General features: G+C 38.9%; 1 protein-coding gene across 2 annotated transcripts in view; it reads left to right on the top strand.

The window, feature by feature from the left end:
* The window catches only part of LOC108245193 (partitioning defective 3 homolog), a 485,244-nt gene that overhangs the window by 312,485 nt on the left and 160,564 nt on the right, over positions 1-12,195 (top strand). The gene's annotated exons all lie outside the window — the stretch shown is intronic.

Raw genomic sequence — 12,195 nt, forward strand, 5'->3', positions numbered from 1 at the left:
GTAGCTTCAAAATTTTAGAATAAATTTTTAGTATTTGCTCCCAGAATCTCTTTTGCTATTAATGTAATAAAGAGAAATGTTGAGAAGCAAGAGGCTGATATTCACACATGCTCTCAGTTTGCATCTTTGTATCACAGCCTTGTGTACCTTCAGAAGTGTTTAGCATATTTAAATTACGCAATTATTGGGTTAATTTTTGATTGCTGGATGTGACCTCTAATCAGAAAAAACATCCTCACCACCAAAATAAATAAATAAAAATACCCTGATTAAAAATAACATTGTTTTTTTGTGATATTAAAGAGACATTACAGCTATTTCAAATGGGTTTCTATGGAAAGTGATGAATAATTAATATCCTGCCAGTTGTAGATCGCTCTTTGATTATTAAGCTAAGACCAGTGGAATGCTGCTGTCTCAAATCCAGTCTTCAAAATATTATTGCAGTACATCAAACACTATTTTATAATATTTTGCCCTTCTGTAAATTTTGGATTACTTTAATAAAATTCTTTGATTATTGGCAAAAGCAAATGACAACAGCATCGGTCAGCTATAACTCTGCCTGGGCATCTGTGGGTCACTTCCTGCTTGATTTTCTAAATATTTACTAAAATAACTGTAAAACAACAGTTATGACTGCAAAAAGTTTGTTTGAACCACTAAGAAATTTTAAAGATTGGAGTTGTTTTAAAACGGAAATGTCCGCTTTGGAGGTGGGTTCACGAGCTTTGGTGCTCATTGAACTTGCAAATAACAACATAATTTCAGTTTTAGCTTTACTCAGACTAGCCGTTACCACTAAAGTCTTGTTGGAATTTAACAGTATTTCTCCAAATTAAGGACATTTAAAGAAATATTTACAACAGTTATGATATTAATTATTTATAACATTTCCACAAAAGCCTATTTCATAAAAGATAAGCTGTCCCTTTAATGGAGAAACATGCAAAGAGACTTGACAAAAACAAAATTCCTGAAAGTATCCCTCCTGTATGTCTGCCACAAGGAAATTTAATGATGGAGTCACATTAATAATTTCAATTTTCTGCACATTTAAATACGACATAAATTAACTCTGGAGGCGGTGCGAGCTGTTATCGCGCCCTAAGTTATTTTCATGTGGATTACTTTAATGGGATTAGCTAGCATATCATGAGGAATGTGAACAATAGATGTCAAGCGGGTTTTGAGGTCACGGCTAATTATTATTATTATTATTATTTATTTTATTTTCTTAGCACAACTGTCCTTGTGTCAATTTTAAATGACTTGCTCCTGCACAAGCTTCATTTCTGTTACTCTCCAGAAACATGTACCCCCCCCCCTTTTTTTCTTTCCAATTTATTTTTTTATTCTTTGCCTAACCAGAAAGATCCCAATGAGATACAGCATCAGCTGTTTTAGGGAATCACTATCAAGGTGTAGATTTAGATATAGATTATGAGTACAATTAAGACAAAGTTAAAGAAAAAAAATAGATACATATAACTGCAGTAATAAAATAAACCATGCATTAAAAAAGGGAGAAATATGAAAAAAATAAAACCATATCATTGAGTTCATTACATTTTATTATTAATTAGGCCTAAAAGAAATAGTTGCACATATGTAAGTTTCAGTACAGTTTTTAAAAGTCCTTTAAAAATATGGCAAAAGCGATGTGTCAGAAGGTTATGTAGTGCAAAGGAAGTAAAGGCTGTTTTACCAAGTCCTGAATGCATTCAAGGGACCTATAATGATAAATACTAATATAATATGACAAAAGACTTGTGCTATGAATACGTAGTTTACCCAACAACATATCTGCAGTAAATAATATGTACAAGATTATAAGATTTAAAGAAATCTATTCTAAAACTCAATACAAGAAGAAGGGATGAGTATGTGAGCCTTCACTTGTTATAAAGCATATCACTGCATGATATACTGGGTCCAGGCTTTTAAGTAAGGAAGGTTGTATAACGATTATGTCACCATAGTCAAACAAAGACACAAATAAACATTCCACAGTTTTCTTTAAGGCTGCAAAGGGAAAACACTTTTTAAAATTAAATAAAAAACACAATTAATGACATTTTAACACACTGTCAACATGGATTTGAAAAGCAAACTTTTCATCAAGCCTCATCCTCAGTTATTTATAAGAAGTGACTCTTAACCGCTATTATGTCAGAAACAAGTAAAAGTCATGAACTTATTCTTTTAGTTTCAACAGAGATTTAGTAGCAACTGAGAAGCTTATTGCAAAAGCTTAACTTCCTGATTCAAGAAGGGATCCACAGTATAAATGACCGTATCATCAACGTAGAAATGTATTTTGGCTGGATTTATTCAATGTAGAAACTAATTTATGAATACTAATAGCAATTCTTGAAGTCATACTTATGATTTTCCAAATTCCATGCTAAAGTTTTAAACAAAAATCTTGCCAATCTGTAAGCGCTTTGAATATGTGTTGGAGATAACTCACACTGAAATCTAGCTCATTATTTGTACATTTGTTATAGCAATTTTTTTTGTTTACTAAGGTCACTTAGCTGTGGCAGCCATATTGAATCTGGTTGACTCCAAAAATAATCAGTTGTAGATGTCCATCCAATGATTATCTTCTGAGAGTGATGTATAAGTCTCTCCAGGGGTACACAAGATATTTTGCTAACAAACATGCACAATCACACAAAGAAACACACAAGTAATTACATGTTTGGCTGTCTTTTTTGGAGGGGAGCGATAATAGTCAAAGATATGACGATGGATGTACACAGATTTAGAGAACATCGACAGGGCTGTGCTGGAAATCTGAATCTAAGCCACAGATTTCACACTCTGACATGCAATCAGTGCTGTTGGTAAAGCTTAAATCTTTTTCAGTCAGTGTGTGCTTGGCCCGATGGGTGGCTGTTGGTGATTTTAGCTTTGCATGTGATCCCTGTGAATGCCCTTTTTGACCTCCTCATTGTTCTTCATTATCTTTGAGTGCCACAGTCACTTAGGAGTTGGCATGCTGCAGGCCTTGCTGACATTACCCCAGCTCTGTGCATTTAACTCCAAACCCAGTGCCTTGTGAATACAAAAAAACACACCTGACTATGACTTCCTCACTCAAGCTTTTTCTTCCCTTTTCTTTGCAACTCCAACTTTATAACAAAGTCTCACTTTTCAACTTAAACACTATGAGAGATCTCAAATTCCATCTCACGGTTTGTAAAGCTTAAAGATGGCAAAGAACTAAGGTGAAAATGAATGTATCTCACTGAATGCAATACCAAATATGGAGTCATGTGAAATGCCTAGCGGTCATAAGGGAGGGGTGGAGATTCAAAATGTCATCTCTGTCTGTTGTGTATCTTGCTTTTAGCAATTCTGGCAAGTTTAGTTTGATTTCAGAGAGGAGTTGCACTGTTCGTGACAAAGGGTTTGGCTGACAGGAGCAGAACTCTCCTTAAGGGCTTACGCTTCCCGGATAGAATTTATATCAGTAAATTTCCCTTTCGAGTGTCTCAGCATTACATCAAAACAACAAGAAGACACCCTGATTAGGTTAATCCTTTGTACTGCTCATCTCCATGGTTTTCATCAACATTAAATAGACAACCTGGCGTTCCCTTTTTTTGCCTGCATTTCTCACTTTTGCATGTCTCACACACACATTCTACCTCTTAGGAGATTTCAAGGAGTTTGCAGCGCACTGCAGTTTGTACTCATTTGCATGCAGGCCATTGGACAGTCTGATGAGCGTGTTGTGCACGTCTACTTAATGGACAGCCTGATTGGGAGTGCATTAACATCAGAGCCAGGGGGAATGGAGGGTGGTCTAATATAGAGAGGGAGAGAAAGAAAAGAGAGCAAAAGCATGAAAGAGTTAGAGATAAATACAGTGAGTGCAAGAATGACTGAAAGTGTGGATGATGGAAAGAAAATTGACTGACTAAAGTCCTAATCAAAACACGGCAGAGCGCTGGCTCCCGGGGCCTTTGCTGATTATTGCTATAGCGTAGGACAAGAGGCTGGAGCGTCCACAGGCCTGTATCACTCAGTAATAGATAGCCTGTATTATGAATGGGTAACACTGTGCATGCATGCAAGCAGTGGATAAAGAAGAAGCCTTTGGTAACTACACTTGTCCATGCTCAGTGCCTACATCTGCACCGTCGAGATATAAAGGCTGCATGGGGATGCATTTTCTCCCAAACCACTGGACTTTATTATTCGTGTCCTCTCTAGTGAATAACACGTGATCGTTACTTTCCGGTCCTGTCAGGATTGTTTAGATGTTGGAAGCTTTGCCCAGGGCTCTGTTAGCTTACTAGCAGACAATGATGTCTCGGTCGGCCTATGAGACTCTCTTCAACAGGCCTAATGAGGTGTTGTTTAGCTGCTCCGTGACTGACTGACCTTGTTCATCAAAGCCCCGTCTCTGGCACTTGATGTGATTATGTGTGTGGGTGTGTTGTGTGAATGCATATAAACAAAACAAAACAAAACAACAAAAAAAAAAAAGAAAGAAAGAAAAAAGAAAAAAATTAAAGAACATAACTAGTCTGAACAAAACCAAGATTGTTTTTAGTACTGTACATGTTTTGATTTTTTTCCCCTTAATTTTACTTTCTGAAAGATAAGAAGCTTTAATCTCTATTTATCAGCAAGCAGAAATGTTTGCGCCCTCTGTATATAAGACAGGATGTGTTCACCATAATGTCACCTGTTGTTGGTGAACCATTACTTTGGGGACTTCAGGCTGTTTATCAGTTGGTTCTTTGAAAATAAACGAAGAGAGATGGATGTGACTGAGCACCTATGGACACCATGCAGTTTCACATAACCCCATAGGCAGCATGGCTCTATGAGAAAACCAGTCGCTTATTAATCACAAGTGAAACAGAATGAATAGATGTTGACAATGTAAAAAAAAAAGCCATGTTTTCAATCCTGGAATCTTCTTTGTTGTCTGTACTCTAAGCTGAACCATAATTCTATTAAATTAACATCTTGCATTGTAGAGGACCTGAAACTTGAATTTAGTGCAGTAAGATCAATTAATTTACTTCCTGTTGACTCAGAAAGTCATTTGAGTGGGAAGTAATGTTGTGGTGATTAGTAGACTAAATGCAAATTAAAATATTTCCTAACTGGCTTCACCTTGCAAACCTGGAAGTTGGGTTTGTGATTGCAATAAGTTATAACTGTGCTTGCAGAACTCCTAGCAGAACTCCTAGTCATGCGACTGTGGTAAAGTGTGTTCCAGAGAGGCCTTTATGGCATCAAAAATAACCCAAGATGTTTGGTTTGAGAGCCAAGGCACACTCCTGCTCAGAGATCTTTTTAAGCCTCTGTCATACATCCCATATCAAGTGCCTTTTAGCCTAGTCAAACCTGAATTTCTGTGATCACTTTTTAAAAGGGAAATATCAAATAGTGGGCAGCACTTCTTGTTTGCCAGAAATAATGCACCTTCCCTTTTTGCTTATAGTTTCAGCACTGCAGCTCGAATAAAATGAGGTTTGCTTTGGTGCAACTTGATTGCAGGCTAAATATAAACTACATCATCTTGGTACATCACCCTACCAAACCCTAAAATGACTAAAAACTATAATTTCTTAAAAGAATGCATATCAACCATCACCTTGGGGCAGCAGTGGCTCAGGAGGTAGGGGTTTGTCTTGTAATCGGAGGGTTGCTGGTTCGAGCCCCAGCTCCGGCTGTCTCAGCCACTGTGTCCTTGGGCAAGACACCTCACCTGCCTTGCCTGCTGGTGGTGGTCAGAGGGCTCGGTGGTGCCCCACCCCCGCCCGCCCCAGGGCAGCCGTGGTCACAATGTAGCTTACCGCCATCAGTGTGTGAATGGGTGAATGATTGTAGTGTAAAGGGCTTTGGGGTCCTTGGACTAGATAAAGCACTATATAAGTGCAAGCCATTTACCATTTACCTTGAGTGCCAGTTTTAAACAAAGATCTTGCATGATCTGGTGGTGCTCAAAATCTTTGTTGGGGATAACTCTCAACTACTAGCACACCACATGTTAGTTCATCTTGAATTGGATTGCATCTAAAAGTTAATCACTTGTAAATGTGTATCTAATGATTACTTTCTGAGTTTCATTAAAATATTTCCTGTGGCTCATGAAATATTTAGCAAATTCTACAAATGTGATACACATCTAGAGCTACTGTTCACTACATTTAAATACATGTTCTAAAAACAGGATTTTTATCTAATTTTATGTATATTCCGGGTAAGTGTAGATTTGTATGTGCACAAATAATTTAAACTTTATTAGAATAATTTATTTAGCTTTTTTTTTTGGTGGACATGGTAAGACAGCATACAAGAGAAACTGGTGAAAGCTGTGAAAATGTACAAAAGGGGAAAGGGTTTGGAAGGGGAGTGAGTACCAGTGAGAGGTGGGGAGGTGGGGGTGGATAGAATGAAGGAGAGAGGGAGTGTGTGCACTGGAGTGAACTGGGGCACTGAGGGAGAATGGGAACGAAGGATGAAAAGGAAAGGGAGACGGGGAAAAGTGAGAAAAGAAGGAAACCTTTTGCAGTCACACCATCATGCTGCTATCTGCCTCCAGGAAGGAATGAGGATCTGTGCAATTTTGTACATCTTAATGTGTGTGTGTGTGGATGTGTGTGTGTGCATTGTAGGGTGTTCTTGGGGAGTTGCATGCAAATTTACACGTCTGTGTGAACGTAATGTATGTATGAATGAAAAGATTGCATTAATGGGCTCAGGCATCAACTTCACCCTTTTCTCCCTCTTGTGGTTTCTCACCCACATGCGCATTCTCCTTTCCCCCAGCCCCCTCCCCACCAATCTGATAAGTGGCATGTCTCATGCAGAGCCATCAGCCGACACTGGAGCTCAGCGTGACAGTTATACACCCTTACTCCTTTTCCATACCCTCCAACCCTCTATCACCCCAGGGGACCTCGTCTGCCTGCTCCTCCCCACAAATGCAGGCCCACTCAAGGCTGCATGGGGAGGTGTGGGAGGGCAGGGTGTTGTGTGGAAAGGAAAGCAGTGAACGCTGAAGTAGAAGGATATTTTCTATCTTTCAGCCGCTATTATTCCTCCGCAGTGAAGGAGCACGCCTGAAGTGCTGGGTATTGGGCGGAGCGGAAGCTAAGCGTGTGTTTGCATGCATGCATGAGTTTGCCTAGAATATGGATAACATGTCACAAAAGCGTGACTGCCTTATGTGTTGCAGGAGAGTAGGTAGATAGGATGTCCCTGTGCAGCTCCATGTCTTCTCACCATGTTATTTTTTTTTCTGCTTGTGTGGTTGGGAACAGCTGATGTGGGTTAGCTTGTTTCATCATTACTACACTGATGTGACACTTGTACTCCTTTGGCCTTTTTTTTAACAGACTGTTTCTCTGTATAACACTACCTTCTGCTCATCCTTTTTCCACAACACACACACTGCCGTGCTCTCATATTGTAGTTTTAAGCCACATTTGATTTTAAGGCAGCAATTAGACGCCTCCACATGCAGGCCTTGACATCTGCTGAATGTAATCTGAGAGAAAATGATAATTGTTCGTTTTTTTTTTTTCTGCCTCACTTAACATAATGTCTGATCTGAGGTATTAAAAGCAAGCATGAAGCACAGCATCAAGCTGGAGCCAGTACATAACAATAAGTGTCATGCAGAGTGATGTGAACGATTTGAGTAATTATATAAAAAGTAATATAACACGTTGTAGCATGTGGATAGCGATGAAAACAGAAACATTAGACCAGCAGAGGGGTTCATGATTGAGAAAACAGCTTATCTTGTGCTCACGTGGACAAGGATTCCCCATTCTGAAAACACACCTTCCCCCCACACCCTCTTAAGTAACGCAGTGACTTTCTCTTAGCTCTAGTGGAAAGTATTGTGTATCTGAATCTGACCTTTAACCCCTCTTTAGATCAGTTGAAAGCAAAGTGAGCTATAAATGTCCCCTGTGATGGATAAATATTTCAGTGGGCATTTGAGGCTGAACTTTGACAACTCCTCGCAGCTTCGCCAAGTGCAACATCATGGCTCAATATCACCTTGAATTGGCCACATGGTTAAAAGAAATATGTCACTGAGGAGATTATACAAAGAGCACCTCATTTTTAAAACTGGCATAGAAACTTCTTTCTAAAAGAAGCCCCTTTCTGCACTTCTTTAAAGTTGAATCATGCTCTGCTGACGGTACAGTTTTGTTTTTGTTTTTTTACCGATAAATCTCTGTTTGTTTACGCATAGTATAGAAAATTGACTTGATATTACAAAATTTAATACATCATGTATATTAAACTAGACATTACCATAGATTTTATGCCAGTAAACATATTTTTAACTAAGAAAGAACATAAATTTGTGAGTTTCTTGCAAGCACAGTTCATACCTGTTTGTTTCAATGTATGCCCCCCCACATAAAAACAACAATTTCTCAGTGTTAGAAAGCCCCTTCTCTCTTGCTTTACTTTAGATCAAATAGGATCAGGAAACCTATCCCCCCACCAACAAGATAAATATAAGGATAGGACCAAAATGAAAGTAGATGAATTAAGAAGTGAGTTCTTACCTTCAAACACAATACAAAAATAAGTGAAGACTGGAGTGTGTGTGGGGGTGGGGGGGTTGGGGTACTGTCCGGCTGCTGATTCTTTACTTTCGGCCACTCGATGCAAATGTGATTGGGCAGCGCTGGGCCTCCATTAGACAGCTCTGAAGTAATTAGGTTTAGAATTCTCATGCAGCGCTCCTAGATAGACCTTGAAGCATGAGCAGTAGTGGTGGGGCTACTTTGTGTGTGAGTGTGTGTGTGTCAGAGCAGAGTTGGTGTTGCATGGTGGAGTTAATTGAATCTGAAATCTTGTTGGCCTGAAATGAGATCCACCGATGTCTCTCACGCTGTGTCTCATGCAGAGGGCTGCAAACATGACTGAATTCATAAAGTGTCTTATTAAAGAGCTGAAATTAAGTGTAGCAGTGCACCCCTCCATACTCCACCAGGCCTGTAACTACTAATGATCCAACCCCAGTGGAATGTCTGCCAGACTGCTTCTTCTCTTCTCTTTACTTCTCATATGCTGTCCCTTTCTGTACTTGAGCTTCCCTCCTCACCTTTCTTCCTCCCTGTCCATCTTCTGTCCTTACATCCATTGTCATGTTGTAAAAAAAACGATCTGATGTTTCTTAACTTCCTCCTAATCTGTTTGATAGTTGTTTTCTCACACTTTGAAAGACTTTGATGTTATTTTTCACTCTGGGCCAGATCGCTTTGATCAGTCAGAAGAAGGCTGTTCAGTGTGAGCCGACTCTCTGAGGATAGGTGGATTTGAAAAATAATGAGAAAAACATTAAAAAAACGTACATAGATCTGAGAAAAACACAAACCCATTTTTGTTTCTTTTAAATTGTATGAATAGCTAATGTACTCTGTAATAAACTTTAATAAATGTCTGTTGGGGTATGAAAAGACAAAAGAACAGGCTGAACTAGAAGTTTTGAAGGGAGCCAGTGGAGCTGCTGCTTAAAATCCCAACAGCCATCATCTTTCTTCTATAAAGCCCAACAATAATTCAGAACTTTTTAAGTTTTTCTAAGCTAACGAAATGCCTACATTTTTTATGTATAAAAAATATAGGTAGCAATACATAATACATCACAGTGCATAGAAGTTAATTACCTAGTACAAACCATGTAAGCACCTGTTATGTACTCAGTACTTACTGGGTAACACCAGGTGAGTAGTGCAGTGGCGGCTGGTGGAGTTTTCTCCAGGGGGGGCTATGAGTCCATAATAGACATATACCAAAACATATACTAAGATATCACACAGGTGTATTTACATGAATTAAAACAACAGAAACAACATAATGTACATATAAATGCACAAGTGCTTCCTGAACACACCAATACTTACAAAGACGGAGGTCTCCCAAGGCATGAGTGTGTAGGGCACATTTACTGTTTATAAGATCTGTTTTCTCCCTTATTTTTCAAAACTTTACCGGAGAAAATACGTCAAAGCTTGTTTTATGGTGCGAGCACTCACTATGTCACGTATTCTGCACGTACAATATAATGAAGATCAGATGTCTCACTCCGATTAGAATTCAAATCCAAACATTTTAACAGCATAAATTTTCTTAAACTAATTATTAACTATGAACTTATTTATTAACTTGTTTATGTAACTTAGTCACGTAATGAACTTATTGCTGTCTCTGAATAAAAGGCAGCACACCCGCGGCTCAACTTTTTATACAGGCAAACTTTATGACAGACGGATGTGACGTCAGCCCGTGGCAGGAGTCCCACGCTCCGGCGGTGGGAGGCGTTGAAATACAAACCGAGCTGCATTCAGCTCTGGGCGCAGGAGAGGTGCGCCCTGAACGGTCCTATCTCTTGTATTGAAGAGAAGCTACTGCGCATGTAAAACTTTTAACAAGTCTATGGACAAAGATTTTTGCAATACGAAATACGTCAACAATCACACAACGTCGAAGAACGAAACAACTTTACTTATCATTACCTATTAAATATTTATCTTACACAACTAAAAATACATATATACATATATTTCGAAATATTTTTATTTTCTTATTTAATTTTTTACGTCTTATTCAAGGTAATCTGAGTGGTGGGGTGGCGCCCTTGCGCCCTCTATTGGCCAGCCACCACTGGAGCAGTGATACATACCAAGCTGTATGATCTATTGCTACCAATGTATAAAGGGAATCAAAGTCAAAAGAAATGTTGACACTGCTGCCAGTAACTCATTAGGATCACTATAGTAACCACACAGCTGGGTCACAATCCCTGACCACACTTCATGAAACTGTCAGTCAGAAACATAGAGTAGAAAATAACCTTTAAACAAACAGTCACTGTGGGAAAATTATAAGTAGTCTTGAAAAGAATTCCTGTGCTGTAAGTAGCAGAAACATCTGGAAGTCACGCATGTCAATTTTTATATGCCTGCAGTGTTTGACGTACGAGATATGGCAAGGTAAAATGGCCCTTCATTTTCAGTTTTGAGGATAAAATTCCATGTTCAGATACAGTGGAAGTAAATGAGAGTTTGGATGTGTGCCCTCTGTACTAGGGAAAGTCGAGGAAAAAAAAACCTGTAACAGTGAGAGCTAGATAGTGTAAAAAAAGAGTAATAGCACTACATTTCTGCTGTGTTGTTTTACCAAAATTCTATGTATGTGGATTATTTTTTCTTGCAAATTTCATCAACGCTGCACAATGCACTGCTACCAAAAGTCAAAGCATTTTTTTTTTGGTGTAGGTTTTTCCATAGCTTTTGGAGAAGTAACAAATCAAATACCATGATGGAAATGGAAGAATAACATCCAAATAGTAATAAGTGCTTCAGTGCTTATGCACTGGCATCCTTAATTAGAGATTCAAAGCATGTTTGATATTACAGAGACAAAGGTGAGAAATGCACATGGGAATATCTATTTATTTTCCCCTATGTGCTATGTAAATGAAGTGGGCTGCCTGCTACTGTAGGAGTCATTACTAGTCTGTTCACCCATCCACCAGGCTCAGCATGTAATGAAACAGAGGCCTTTGGCTGAAATGACCTTTTCTATTTGCAAAATTCCATGATGTGCGCATACACGTTAACATATGAATGAGAGGATAGTTTGTGGGAAAGAGACGAGGATGAATAAAAGCTAAGAAAATGGCTTTTGAATTACAAAGGTAATATCGATCAATGTTGAATTACACTTTTGATTTGCATCAAATGCAACCAATTAAAGTCAGGAACTGCATGCCTCTGGTTCCATCAGTGCATCGACATGTGTTCAGCATGTCAACAGAAACGTTTGTTTTCTTTGTTTTTTCTTCTTCTCCGTTCTTCAATTAGCATGTCAATTTGTATGTGTGTGTGGGTGTGTGGGCGTGTGTGGGTGTGTGTGTGGGGGTGGGGGGGGTCTTTTCTTTGTTAGATCAGGATTTCATTTCTCCCTGTTTGTCATGAAGGATCCTTAAATGGACTTATGCTTCCATACCACAGTGAGTGAGGTTTCTCCTTGTCAAGTTTGTGAGTTTGAGGAGGGAGTGGAATAAAAGAGTGATGGAAGGAATATCGGTGATGACAAATAAAATGGTGCACAGCCACAGATGGGGACCATAGGGTATTGCATAAGCACACACTCGCCATGTCTGGTTCAGACCCTCATTGTTTT

This window comes from Kryptolebias marmoratus, linkage group LG21 (genome assembly GCF_001649575.2).
Source record: "Kryptolebias marmoratus isolate JLee-2015 linkage group LG21, ASM164957v2, whole genome shotgun sequence".
NCBI classification, from domain to species: Eukaryota; Metazoa; Chordata; class Actinopteri; order Cyprinodontiformes; family Rivulidae; genus Kryptolebias; species Kryptolebias marmoratus.